Source organism: Jaculus jaculus, chromosome 15, assembly GCF_020740685.1.
Source record: "Jaculus jaculus isolate mJacJac1 chromosome 15, mJacJac1.mat.Y.cur, whole genome shotgun sequence".
Taxonomy (NCBI): domain Eukaryota; kingdom Metazoa; phylum Chordata; class Mammalia; order Rodentia; family Dipodidae; genus Jaculus; species Jaculus jaculus.
Genome location: NC_059116.1, coordinates 48,041,945 through 48,056,353, shown reverse-complemented (window position 1 = coordinate 48,056,353; position 14,409 = coordinate 48,041,945). Strand labels below are relative to the sequence as shown.

The 14,409-nt window shown below is 39.7% G+C and overlaps 1 protein-coding gene and 1 pseudogene across 4 annotated transcripts in view; one reads left to right on the top strand and one right to left on the bottom strand.

Moving 5' to 3' along the window:
• Kiaa1328 (KIAA1328 ortholog) overlaps positions 1–14,409 on the top strand; it is a 290,739-nt gene that overhangs the window by 46,096 nt on the left and 230,234 nt on the right. The window lies entirely within an intron of this gene.
• Positions 7,396–8,687, bottom strand: LOC105944650 (annotated as a pseudogene).

The window sequence follows — 14,409 nt, the reverse complement described above, 5'->3', positions numbered from 1 at the left end:
AATCCAGGCCCTATGTATGACAGCTTATAAATTTATATAGTATTTTAGCAGTTCTCATGGGTGTATAGTTGTATCTTCTCTGAATTTCTGTAATGACCAGTAATGGTGGACATTATTTCTTGTGCTTTTGTCTGTCTTTGTTTTCTTCAGTGACACTCTTCATTCTTGTAGCCATTTATTCCTGGAATTCTTACAGGGTTTATTGTGAGTTTTGAGAGTTCTTTATATATTCTAGGTACAGAGCCTTAGTTTTTCTTCTAGTAAGTAGCTTACCTATTTATTCTCAGGATCTTTCATCATCCTGAAGTTTTTTTTCAATTTATTTATTTATTTAATTTATTTGAGACAGAGAGGGAGAGAGAAAGAGAAAGTGGGATTGGACATGCCAGGCTCTCGAGCCACTGCAAAGAAACTCCAGATGCATGCGCTACCTTGTGCATCTGGCTTATGTGGGACCTGGAGAATTGTACCTGGGTCCTTAGGCTTTGCAGGCAAGTGCCTTTACTGCTAAGCCATTTCTCCAGTCCCAATCCTGAAGTTTTTAATTGTAACTAGGTAGGCATATCATTTCTGTTCCTTTTTTTTTTTTTCCCCAAGGTATGGTTTCACTTTAGCCCAGGCTGACCTGGAATTTACTATGTAGTCTCAGGTACCTTGAACTCACTGCAATCCTCCTACCTCTGCCTCCCAAGTGCTGGGATGAAAGGTGTATACCACCATGCCTGGCTTCATTTCTGTTCCTTTTAAAGCCCATGATCAATACAATTTTTATATAATATGTGGTATCTAAGTTAAGACTTCTTTGGGGGGGGGTTCGAGGTAGGGTCTCACTCTAGCCCAGGTGACCTGGAATTAACTGTGTATCTCCGGATGGCCTTGAACTCATGGCGATCCGACTACCTCTGTCTCCCGAGTGCTGGGACTTAGGCGTGTGCCATCACACCTGGCTTCCACGATGTTGTGTTTATGGATGTCTAATTGCTCCTATACTGTTTATTAGAATCTCTTGTCAGAAATCAGTAGGATCATGTTTGTATGGTCCTCTTTCTTTGTAGTAAGCCTTTCCTCATACTTTACTCTTGTCTGTCAAAACTGATTCACAGCTGGGTGTGGTAGTGCACGCCTTTAATCCCAGCATTCGGGAGGCCGAGGTAGGAGTATTGCCGTGAGTTTGAGGCTACCCTGAGACTACATAGGGGATTCCAGGTCAGCCTGAGCTAGAGTGAAACCCTACTGCGAAAAACCATAAAAAGAAAAAAAAAACAAAAAACTGATTCACTTCTGTACTACTACTCTCCACAATAATTTTTGCATAAACAATAAAACACCTCTAAAAACACCGCTGGAGAGATGTTTTAGTAGTTAAGGTATTTGCCTGCAGAGTCTAGAGACTCAGGTTCAATTCTCTAGGACCCATGTAAGCCAGATGCACAAGATACATGCATCTGGAGTTCGTTTTCAGTGGCCATAGGCCCTGGTGCACCCATTCTCATTCATTCTCTCTCCCTCTCTTTATCTCTCTCTTTCTTTCTCTCTCTGCCTCTCTGTCTCTCTCAAAGAAATAAAGAAAATTTGAAAGAATTAAAAAAAAACACCTCTAGTGATATATTCATATTTCATCAAACTATAGATCAATTTTAGGAAGCATTGAAATCTATACTGTGCTTATATTCCATGAATATGATATTTCCAATCATTAAATCTTTTTTCTGTTGCTATTTATCATTTTCATGATGCAGATTTTACAAAAGTTTTCTTACACTTATATCTAAATATTAAATTTTATTTTGAACCATTGTAAGTGATAATTGTTTTAATTTTGATTTTCATGTATTTCTGGATAGCATATAGAAATGTGATTGAATTTTGTGTGTTGACCTTGATTTCTTAGGTGAATTCACTTACTAGTTGTAAGGATTTTGTACATGCTAGGGAAATACTGTACCAGTACTTCCTCAGCCCTAGTTGTAAATGTTTTATTAATTCCTTTAGAGTCTTTTATGTAGACAGTCATGCCGTTTGCAAATAGATTTTCTTTCCAGAACTAGTGACTTTTATGTCTTTTTCTTGCCTAGATTTTCCAGTGATGTATAAATTAGAATGGTGAGAGATAACATCTTTGTAGTGTTTCTGATTTAGGTGGAAATCATTGACTTTATTATTAAGTGTAATGTTAACTACATATGCTGTTGCAGCTGCTTTATCACATTGAAAAAGTTCTATATTCTTTCCTAATTCATTTCTTTGTCATTCCTACTCTTTTCCTTCTTCTTTTTAAAGAGATTGGGGTCTTCCTATGTTTCCCAGGCTAGCACCAAATTCCTCGACTCCTGTTACCTTAGCCTCCTGGGATCACATTTGCACATACCAACCCTGCCCTATGATAGTATGCTGGATTTTATCAAATGCTCCTTCTTGTGTCTGTTGATAAACTGTATGAATTTTCTTCTTTATAATACTGTGGGGTATACAGACTGTTTTATACATGTTAAAGTAATTGTGCATACCTGCAATAAATCTTACTATTGATAATTATTTTTGTGCACTTTAGAATTTGATATGCTATTATTATGTTGGGAATTTTTATATCAAAGTTCATGACAAGTGTTGGTGTATAGATTTTTGCAGCTCTTTTAAAATTTTAACTCTATGAGACTGATTTGGCATCATAGAAAAAGTAGCCTCATAAAATAAATCAGAGAAGTTTTTCCCTTCTTACATTTTGTGGAAGAAATTGTGGGAAGTTGGTGATTTTTATTTTGCATGTGTGTCTATTATTTATGTGCTGTTTTTTATGTAAAATTTACCCCATACTTGGTCCCTAACTGGTGGCAATTTGGCAAAATTGTATGGTCTTTAGGAGGTTGTGCCTTGCTGGAGGAGGTGTGTTGCTGGAGGCTGGCTTTGAGGTAAATAGCCCTGCTCCAAGCCAGGTACTCACACTACTTCCTTCCTGCTGCTGTGGAGATGAGGTGCCCCAACTATTTGCCCTTGTCATCCTTTTCTCACCATGATGAAGCCTTCCCTTGATACTGTAAGCTGGAAATAAACCCTTTCCTTCCACAAGCTGCTTCTGGTTGCATGTTTTGTGCTAGCAACAAGAAGAGAACTACTACAATGTATGTGTATGTAGTATGTGCACATTTATCGTGTGAATACAGGTGCATGCATGTCATGGAGCTTATGTGGAGGTCAGTCCTCATCTTCTTCCACCTTGTTTGAGGCATGGCCACTTGTTTATCACTGATTCCTCCTAAGCTAGCTGGACCACAAACTTGTGGGGGATTCTTTTTCTGTCTCCTTTCTCACCATAGGAGTGCTAGGATTACAGATGTTCACTACTGCATCTGGCTTTACTTGAGGTCTGGGTTTCTGAACTCCAGTCTTTCTTATTGAGCCAAGTTTCTCACATCTAGGCTGTCCTTTTTGGCCTTTGGTTCCCTCACTCTGAGCAGCCCATCTGTATGTATGTCAACTTCAAAAAAAAAATTATTTATTTGAGGTGGGAGAAGAGGCAGATAGAGAGAACGGGCACACCAGAGCTTTCATCCACCGCAAATGAACTCTAGATGCACATGCCACTTTGTACAGATCTAGTTTACATGGGTCCTGGGGAATTGAACCTGGGTCCTTTGGCTTTGCAGGCAAGCACCTTAACTGTTAAGCCATCTCTCCAGCCCCGTATGTCAACTTTTTTTTCTACCTTTTTGTGTTTGTGTTCACAACCTTTGTGTTTTCATGTGTGTAATTGCATGTATACATGTACTGTGGCACGTGTGGAATTCCAAAGATAAAATCTGGTAGCATTCCTAGCCTTCCCTGAGTCAGGGTCTCTTGTTTGCTGCTTTATATGCCTGCCTAGCTGGCCCATGAGCTTCCAGGGATTCTCCTGTCTCTGTCTCCTATCTGGATATAGGAGCACTGGAATTACATATGTGTGCTGCAGTGTGTGGGTTTGACAGGAGACCTGGGTATCCAAACTCAAGTCCTTATACTTACACAGCAAGCATTTTCTCCACTGGTGCATCTCCCCAGATGCTATCTTTATCTCACTCAGATTCGTTTTTCTGCCCACATCCTAGTCTTACGTTTTCATTGTTCAAGAAGAAAATACCAAATGAAAAGTGGAGAGGAAATTAAAACTCTAGTTTCATTTTGAAGAGACAAAACTGGTTTCGTTGCAAAAAGGAGACTTAAATGTAGGCCCTTATTTGTGAACAAACACATTTTTATATTTCTTTGCTTTTCAATTCATGTCATCTAAAATAAGACAAAATCTGCTTCTTTTGTGTTCTGCCTATGTTGCCTGGCATATCATTTTTTTAAATTAATAGACTCAATTTTGAGTGAATAGAGAATAATGAAGTATTAGTAGAAAATGGTTAGGAGAGTGAAGTTTTAAAAGTTGCTTAATTCATATCTTTTTAGAAAAATAGGTTATGAAAAGTGACATTTTAGTGTGTATATGGAGAACTGTGACAAGCTTTAGAAAGCCTTGTTCTTCTGAGACATCGTGTTATGTTTTGTTTTGCTTTGTTTTGTTTTGTGGCAGTGTCTCACTCTGTAGTCCCAGGCTGGCCTTGAACTCATGGCAAATCCTCTTACCTCTGCCTCCTGAGTGCTGGGATTAAAGGCATGTGCCACCATGCCTGGCTTTCTATGATATCTTTAAGTATAGCGTAGGCAAAGCTTTATCTTCTGTGCAGATCTGACTGCATTATTTCAGGAGAGAAGTCACTGAGAGTGTTTGGCCCCTGCACTGGCATAGACAGCCTATCTGCAGAAGAATGTAATATTCAGTAGCTGTCAGCATAGCATATAGAACAAATAGCATGCTTTTCAATCATGGATGGACAGGCAGTACAAGCCAAGTGCTAATGATGGCTTCTACTTAATGGTGCCTTAGAGGGTTAAAGCATCCTTACAAGTTCTAGGCCTAAAAAAACAAAAACAAGATCTTGATTTTAGTAATGATAGGCGGGAAAACTCCGAGTGGCTTACCTGTATCTTGGAGTAATTCAGTAAGTTTCCACCTAGGAGATGGTATTTACTATCTTTATTGATCCTATGTATGAAGGAATCAAAAAGAGGCCTGAAGGACTTATTAATGGTTATAAATAAATGTAAATAAAAGATAGAAATAAAATTTAGTATTAGCACAATAAGTTATAAATAAATCTACTCATTCAAAGTAAAAGACAGTAGTGCCAATAACAGCATATTACACGTCTAGTTTTAGTAAAATCAAATCAAGATATGGAAAGTGTCAGAAGGTTTAGAAAGCTTACATATTCCTATAGTGCTCTCAAGTACAGCATACATAAAGAGCTTCAGCACTTATGCAAACCCATTGGTTAGACACAGTGAGTAAATTTTTTAAAAAATATAAGCAATTCCCTCATTCATAGTTAAATTACCTGAATAAAAGTTCATAAATTTTTACTATTGTGCAAGAAAGAAAATAGATTTTTTAAATTCTGGTATGAGTTAATCTGAGTATGCTTTGGGAACTTTTTCACTTGTGTTAACTGCACTAACAAAATTTACAGGCTAATGGGAAATAGATACCACAAAGATAAATTGGGGTGATGTGAATTATTTAGCTTGTGGAAGAGATTACTAAGGAATGAATTGATAGATGGGTTTCAGGTACATGAAGGAGTTTCCCTGAGGTGTCTAGCATTGATTTACATTTGCCAAAGAGCAAGTGGGTTATTGAGTGAGCTTTCTAAGAAGTGTTGGGATAGAGTGAATTCTTTTTATTGAAGTTGCTGAATTAAGTGACCTCATAAAGTCTTTTACAGTAAAATTGATGAACTGTTTGCGTAGATGAGAAAAGCAGTGTCATTTATGAGGACTTGAATAATGAATGCTTTGTCAAATATTGTAGCTTGTGCTAAGATAGTGACAGTGCTCTCTCTATATATATATGAATGTTTTTACTAAGACATTTTAGGATGTGGGGTGCCATAGACTAATAAAGATTATCCTGTAGGCTTCATCATTAAAGGACAACAAGTTTCAATGTTGTAAACTAATTATGCCCTCAATTGCTCTGCTTGAAAGAGAGGAGCTCTGTTCTAAAGAGCTTCAACTAAGCCCCAGCTATTTAATGTCCAGTGCCCCTACCATCAGTGTCAGGTTGTATACTAAATCATTTGATGACAGGCTTCTGTTTTAGGCCCACATACTCTGATTTTCTCAAAGGACAGTGTGCTAGTCCTACTTGATGTTTCTGAGAAGAAAAGTAGAAAGTGCAGCACCATGTGTTTCCTATTGTAAAGTAAGTAGATTGTTATTTTATGTTTAGTGTTTTGTCTGATTGTAACCTTTTTTGTCATAATGAATATTCTAGTACAACAGGAATGTTAGACTTTAATTTTTCAGTGATTCAAGGGTATTGTAATTTTTAACTTCCCTTTAGAAGTGTTTGTGTATGTGTGTGTGTGTGTGTAGGTTGGTATAGTGTGCTACTGTCTTTATAATGAATAATAAGGAAAGTTTGAAGAAAAGATAAAGAACCTTTAACTTGTTTTAGGTAGAGAGTCCTTCTTTGACTTTTTGTCAAGTTTCACATGTAGAACAGTATACACAAATTATTTTTTAGATGGTCTTGTTATAGTCCCCACAAGAGAATTGCATACCACCACACTTTTGTAGCTAATGAGAATCTTTTATTAAGCCAGCAATTGAGAGGGGGCTCCTGCCAGAAAATGCTCTCAGTGAAGAAGCTCAGGGGCACAGTGTTTTTAAAGGCAAAAGACCATAAGAAGAATGACACCAATGTCATATCTAGGTCTGGGCTGTCTCACTTAACCTGGAGCTATCATTGAACTGCAGTTGTTTCACTTATCCTAGAGTTATCTTATTTACACATCTGAGCCATGTTCGGGGTCATGGGAAGTCTTGAACATGTTATTAACGCAGATGTGGCCTTCTCAGGGAGTTAGGGAGTTTGCAACTGAAAAGCGGACCTGGCAGGCAAAAGTGATAGCTATTTTATTCCCCTAGTAAATGGAGTCTGGGCCTAGTTAGGATAGGATGGCCTTTTCTTTTCTTTCTCATGGGTCACTGAGGCTTTTATTTTGTGTATAAAACCACTGGGGAGCTTGCCTGAGGCCACTCTGGAGATTACACTGGACGCATGAGGGCTCCAGTCAGTGGGTGGGAAGAAAGGTGACAAGAACAATGATTTTGACCAATCACACTATTACTGAGCTGGGATACCTGACAGGGCTCTTGTGGTCGGGTGCAGCTTCAGCAACCCAAGGAAGTGGTGGCAGGAGCTAACTACAGAAGCCCAGCAAACCAAGAATGGGCCTGGAGGAGGTTTGCTGACGTCAGGGGCTGGATCTAAGCAGCTGGTGTTGACTGAGGGCTCCAGGAGTCCTCATCTTACATGGCCAGGGAGTTTCTGATGGCCCTGCTGGCAAACATAGCTTTGCGGCCCAGTTCCTCCTAAATTCTGAGCAGCTGATTGTACTTGGCCAGGTGCTTAGATCAGCAAAGTGCACCAGTCTTGATCTGCCTAGTGCAGAGGCTCACGAAGAGGTTAGCAATGAAGATATCCTGTCTTCCCCAAAGCAGTATGACACCCGAACTGTTGGACTGTGCCAGCTTGCATGCCTGCAGAGACTCTGTCACAGAGCCAGTCTGATTCACTTTGAGCAGGAGGTAGTAGTTGCACGACTTCTCACCCATGGCCTTAGCAATCCTTTTCAGGTTTGTCACTGTGAGATTATTCCCCCATTACCTGGATGCCTGCACTAGCAAAGTAAACTTCTGCCAAGCTTCCCAGTCATCCTGGTCAAAGGGGTCTTCGATGGACACCACTGGGAAGTCTTTGATGAAGGACTTGTACAGGCCAGTCGGCTGGTCAGGTGAGATGTGCCTGCTGGCATCATCAGGAGACTTGAAGTCCAGGTCTTACTTACGGGACCTGAAGAACTCAGAGGTAGCCTCGTCCATGCCAATGACACCTTGGTCAGTGGAGCCAGCCTTCCCAACTGCATTCTTCAGCAGTTCCAGGGCTCCTTCATTCTCCGGGAGGTCAGGTGCAAACCTTCGTCACCCACATTGGTGGCATCTTTCCCATATTTCTCCTTGATGACGCTCTTCAGGTTGTGGTAAACCTCTGCTCCAATGCACATGGCCTCCTGGAAGCTGGATGCACCCACGGGGAGGATCATGAACTCCTGCATGGCCAGCTTGTTTCTGGCATGAGAACCCCCATTGATCACATTGAAAGCCAGGACTGGCAGAATGACCTCAGGGTTGCCAACCAAGTTAGCAGTATGGCAATATAGGGGGACCCCCTTCTCACCAGCACCACCTTTGCACACAGCAAGGGACACACCCAGGATGACATTTGCACCAAACTTGATTTATTTTTGGTCCCATCCATCATAATCATCAACTTGTCAATATTCTATTCCACAACATTCAGTTTCTTGCTAACCAGCATAGGTGCAGTAGTTTTATCGATGTGCTCAACAGCCTTTGAGACATCCTTCCTCATGTAGCATGTCTTATCATTGTCTTGGAGTTCCAGGGCCTCATAGATACCAGTGGAGCCACCACTGGCACAGCAGCTTGGAAGAGACCTTTTGAGGTACAAGGTCAGCCTCAATAGTGGGATTCCCACGAGAGTCAAAGATCTCTCTGTCATGGATCTTGAGAATAGACATGATGTATTGATGTAGACATGATGCTACACACATAGAAGAGAGTGCTAAGTGAATAGGGAGACCAAGGAAGGCACTCTAAATCCAGGATGGCCTTTTTATTTAAAAAATTATTTTTACTTATTTATTTGACAGAGAAAGAGGGAGAGAGAGAGAACGGGTGCACCAGGGCCTGCACTCCAGATCTGTGCATGCCCTTGTGCATATGGCTAATGTGGGTGTCCTGGGCAATTGAACCTGAGTCCTTTGGCTTTTCAGGCAAACGCCTTAACCACTTAGACATTCCTTCAGCCTAAGGATGGCCTTTTCTTAGCTGTTATAGTTTGCTTACTCTGAGATCTATAATTCAAAGAATATTTTGAACTAACTTGTATACAATTAATAATCTTTCTCCTGGTCTGACCAGACTCTGCCTCCTGGAAGAAATTAGCTTTTTTGTAGCAATTATTTTTCCCTTGCATGGGATCTATAGTGTCATATGATGGTGAAAGATCTCTGACTTTGATGGATCTAGTCCAAATTATGCTTTAGTCACATTTTCCTTAAGGGAAGTGGACAGAACTAGGTGGTAAGATCCTATTGCTGAAGATACCACAAGCTGTGGTTGCCAGTCATGGAGAAATCAAGCTAGAACTGAGCTGGAAGTGTCCTCTGCTGGCTAGCTTTAATAGTGCTGAAAGGTGCTATGCAGCTTGGTAGGGAAGAAAAGTCATCAACAGTCTTACTCAGCTGTGGCCTTAGGTACTACACATCTGACCTGCTAGGCAAGATGTGCCCACTGGTGCATGCAAATAGTGGCATGACAGTTAAGGGGCTAACCAACCCTGATTGAATTTGAGATGCTCTCCATAGGAGGGGAATTCATGCCTAATACTGTAAGCCGGGCCAAAGCCCAAGGCTAGTGAGTTCATAGGCCCTTGTGGGGAAGGTATTATTATTGTTTTACTAAATGGATATGTTATGCCTGTGAAATTGCCTTGTAAATGTTTATGTTTATGTACATAAATTAGTGATGCTCCTCTTTGGGTAGAGAAGCTTCTTTTTTTCAGTGGGTGGTGATAACTACAAATACTTATAACAAATCCAAGTGTCTGTTCAGTGCTCAGCCAGAAATAGGACATCTATATCTTCCCTACAAGGTTCAGGAAACATTGTGAAAGGAGGAGGAGAAAAAATGTAAGAACCAGAGAAAAGGAGGAGTGTTGAAAGTTGCCATTGCACTTATGACCTACCTACCAACACCTGTAATTACCTGCAAAAGACCTCCACAGTATTGGGCCTATAAATTATTCTTTCATTGATAGAGGAGGGGCACATGAGGCCTCACTCCTCCCTGAGGAGCTGTTGGTAATGATTGCTAGAGAAGGGGAATCTTGTTCTTCATTGGTTTAGCCACTGGTAAGTTGCTCATGCTCTGATAAATAGTTTTTGTTTTAATGTCTTTTACTCATATACTTACATATTCTGATTATTCTCTTTCATAGTTTGTTTTTATATGCCTTGTGGTAGTTTGAATGTAAGTGGCCCCATAGCCTCAGGTATTTTTGGTTAAGCTTCCTTCTTAGTCTTCAGAAAGCTGAGCCCTGCAGGAGGAAGTATGGGACAGAAATTGAATGCAACCCTAAAATGTTCAGAGTCAGCTCCTGCTTGCTGGTGCTGGCTGTTATCTTTGTGCTATGGACATACGATGAGGTGAGCCAGCTTCTTCCCCATGATGAAGCTTCCTCTGGAATCTGTAAGTCCGAAATAAACTCTTTCCTCTTACAAGCTGCTTCTCATCTGGTGTTTGATCCTGCAACGAGAAGGTATGTGCAACTTGCTGTTGTAATAAATTCAGATTTCATAAACGTGAAATAAAGAGGAGAGAGGCACAGCACAGCTGTTGAGCTGACTAAGGGAGGTTACAGAAACCCTTTGAAAGAGTACTTATAGACACTGCTGCTTCACAACCAAACTGTGACTTGAATTTCTTGAATTAGAGCATTTAAGAGTGAAGTGTTCTCCAGTTGGTACTTCATAAGTGGAAGTACTGTTCTTACCCTGCTAAAGGTTGTGATTGAAAGCAGTTACTACTGATCATTTGCTGTGTAATGATCTTTCTCAAAGCCTTTGTTAAAGGCATAATCATTTTCTTTTGTGTTCTACCTAATTTTTTCTAATATTTTTTGTTTGTGTGTTTTTTGAGGTAGGGTTTTGCTGTAGCTCAGGCTGACTTGGAATTCACTATGCAGTGTCAGGGTGATCCTCCTACCTCTGCCTCCCAAGTGCTGAGATTAAAGGCGTGCGCCACCAAGCTCCTCTTTTCTAATATTTTTAAGGTATTTGAATAATCTAAAATATAACAAAGATATTTAAATATGCTTCAGTGATATTTTAACTCATTCAAAGACCAAAATATCTCATCTTGATTCACTCTATAGTATATTTTTCCTTTAAATTTACTTGAAATTATATTAAATTGATCTGATTTTATAAAAGGAAACTGCAGATTAGGTAAAAAAAATTTTTTTTATTGTATTCTCTCTCCATTATCCTTCCTGATAGATACACACACAGCTATGCTTGAGTGGGATTTCAGTTAAACTTCTAGAAACTTACAAGGATAAAATTTATATACCCTTTACATACATAGTTTTTATAAATTTGTCATCAAGGTAGTACAATTATCAAAATTAAGAACTTAACCATTGATGAAATCATATTAATACTATTGTGCTTCTTGTATTTATTTAAAAAAAATTTTATGTATTCATTTTGAGAGAGAGAAAGAGAAAGGGGCAGATAGATAGAGAATGGGCATGCTAAGGTCTCCAGCCACTGCAAACAAACTTCAGATGCATATGCCACCTTGTACAGCTGGCTTTACATGGGTACTGGGGAATTGAACCTAGGTCCTTTGGCTTTGTAGGCAAGCACCTTTACCACTAAGCCATCTCTACAACCCATGTTCTTTTTGTTGTTATTGTTGTTTGTTTGGTTAGTTGGTCTTTTAAAAATATTTTATTTATGTATTTTGAGATGGAGAAAGAGGCAGATAGAGAATTATATTTCACTAATATTATTTCACTTAAATCATTTTTCTAATTCCATTTCTAATTCAGGATCTCATGATGTATAAGTTGTCATGTCTCCTAAGTCTTCTCTAGTCTGTATTAGCATTTCTGTCCTTCTAACCTTGTCACTTTTAGAGAGTATCAGTCAGTCATTGTAAAATGTTATAAAATTTGTTTTTTCTTGGTAAGATTTAGATTCTGCCCTTGTAGCAAGAATATCAAATAAGTGCTGTTTCTTTCCACATGACACTGTCACTAACTAACGGAATTGGCCATGATTGCCTTATTAAGGTGGAGATTTGCTACCAGGCTTTTCCACTGTGTACAGTTATTTTCCATTTTATAATTAATAAATATCATAGCTATATGGAATGCATTCTAATAGTATGGCTATGTTCCATTATTAAAATTGCTCAAGTTTTGGAAATTGAAAGGAAATGTTATTAAAAAGTGCAAAAACAAATATATAATCAAACAAGTAAGCATATATAAATAACTGAGTAAATCCAATGACTTAGAATACTTGACTTACAATAATAAAAAACAGAACAAACTGAAAACAGAGGATATTTCTTGAAACAAAAAGCAGAAATTTAAGGCAAGCCAACTAATATAAGGTCAAGGAGACAAGAGTTGACAAGGAAAGACAGGAGCCAGCATGCTAGCTTACCTGCAGTGGCCCCAGTTGTGAACTCTATCTTTCCTGGAGTGGATATACCTGGAAATGTATCAGATTTTACCTGAGATCAGCAGATTAGTGAGAGCTAGAGCTAAATGTGGGCAGGGGAGAGGGGGAACCTTTGAGCAAGCAAGTACAGGGGAGCTTGAGCTCTCTTGAAAGATTTCTGTCCATTGATCCCATTTGGCAAGATTTCTGTTAATGGCAAACTAAGCCTTCCTCTTGTTACAGGTATTGGGGAGGAAAACAGTATTTGTCATAAGTGTCAGGAAAGTTTCTGGATCATTTTTTGTCTCTTTGTGTAAAACAAAGCAAAAATGTTTTAGCAGGCCTGGGGAAATGGCTTAGTGGTTAAGGCATTTGCCTGTGAAGCCTGAGGATCACATTTGATTCCCTAGGACCCAAGTAAGACAGATGGATGCACAAGAGGGTCCTTGTGTCAATTTGTTTGCAGTGCCTGGAGGTCCTGGTGTGCCCATTCTCTCTTCCTCTCTATCTGCTTCTTTCTCTCTCTCTCTCCCTCTTTCTCTCAAATAAATAAATAAAACTACATTAAAAAATGTTTCAGCAACAGAGGCAACACAAACTTAGAGCATTTATAAAACCTGTGTGGAAGGCAGTTGTTATCTGACAGAAGTACTTCAAAACTTCAAAAACTAGGCTTGTAGAGGCCAATTAGTTACAGTAACAACAGTGAAAAGAAATACCATAATCCAGGGCTGGGGAGAAGGCCAGTTGTTAAAGTTGCTTGCTTGAAAAGCCTGATAGCCCAGGTTCAATTACCTAGGACCCATGTAAAGCCAGATGCACATTGTGGCACATACATTAAGTTCTTTTTTCTCTCCAATAAATAAATATTAAAAAGAAAAAGGGCTGGAGGAAATGTTTTAGCCCTTAAGGCTCTTGCCTGCGAAGCCTAAGGACCCAGTACCCATAAGCCAGATGCATAAAGTGGCACATGCATCTGGTATTCGTTTGTAGTGGATAGAGGCCCTGGTGTACCCATTCTCTCTTTCGCCTGCTCTCTCTCAAATAAACAAACAAAAAATTTTTAAAAATAAATTCCACAACCCAATCCAAACTAACAAGTTTCTGATAAAAGTAAAAATTCAACAGACAGACCCTTTGGCTTAGAAAACATTGGGAGAAACATGGAGAACACCTGAAGGGAGGTTATGCCTAGATGAATTTGGATCACCATTGCAACAGTAAGCCTCAAAACACTAAACTTGATTAGCACAATCCCTGTACTAAAATCCTAGCCAAAAGAAAGGTCTGCTTACTACTAACCATTGCAGTTATGTTGTGATGTTGACTATGGTACCCCAAACTCCCAGACATCAGTGAACTATTAGGCATAGGCAAAACAGAGAAGGCAAAGAACTGCAGAAGAGACAGCAACAGGAGCACACACAGTTACGTTCTGATGTTGACTATTCTACCCCAGACTCCCAGACATAAGTGAACTGCGAGGCATAGGCAAAACAGAGAAGACAAAGAGCTGCAGAAGATTCAGCAACAGGAGCACACACATTTAGTGTGGAGCCATTGTGGTGGTTTGATTCAGCTGTCTGTCTCCCATAAACTTAGGTGCTCTGAATGCTAGGTTCCCAGCTGATGAAGGTTTGGGAATTAATGCCTCCTGGAGGCAGTGTATTGTTGGGGGCGGGCTTATGGGTGTTAGAGCCAGCAGTCTCCTGTTGCTATTGTCCACCATATGTTGGCTAGGGGTTGATGTCCACCCTCTGCTCATGCCATCGTTTTCCCTACCATTGTGGAGCTTTCCCTCGAGTCTGTAAGCCAAATTAAACCTCTTCCTGCACCCTCCCCCAAGCTGATCTTGGTTGTGTGATTTCTACCAGCAATGCACACCTGACTACAACAGCCCTCAAATGAGGACTTTAAAGTAATTAGTACATTTAGATCTATGTTAGTTACCTGTGGCTTCCCAATGCAGTGTCACAAAATATATCAGCTTAAAACACTTGTGAGT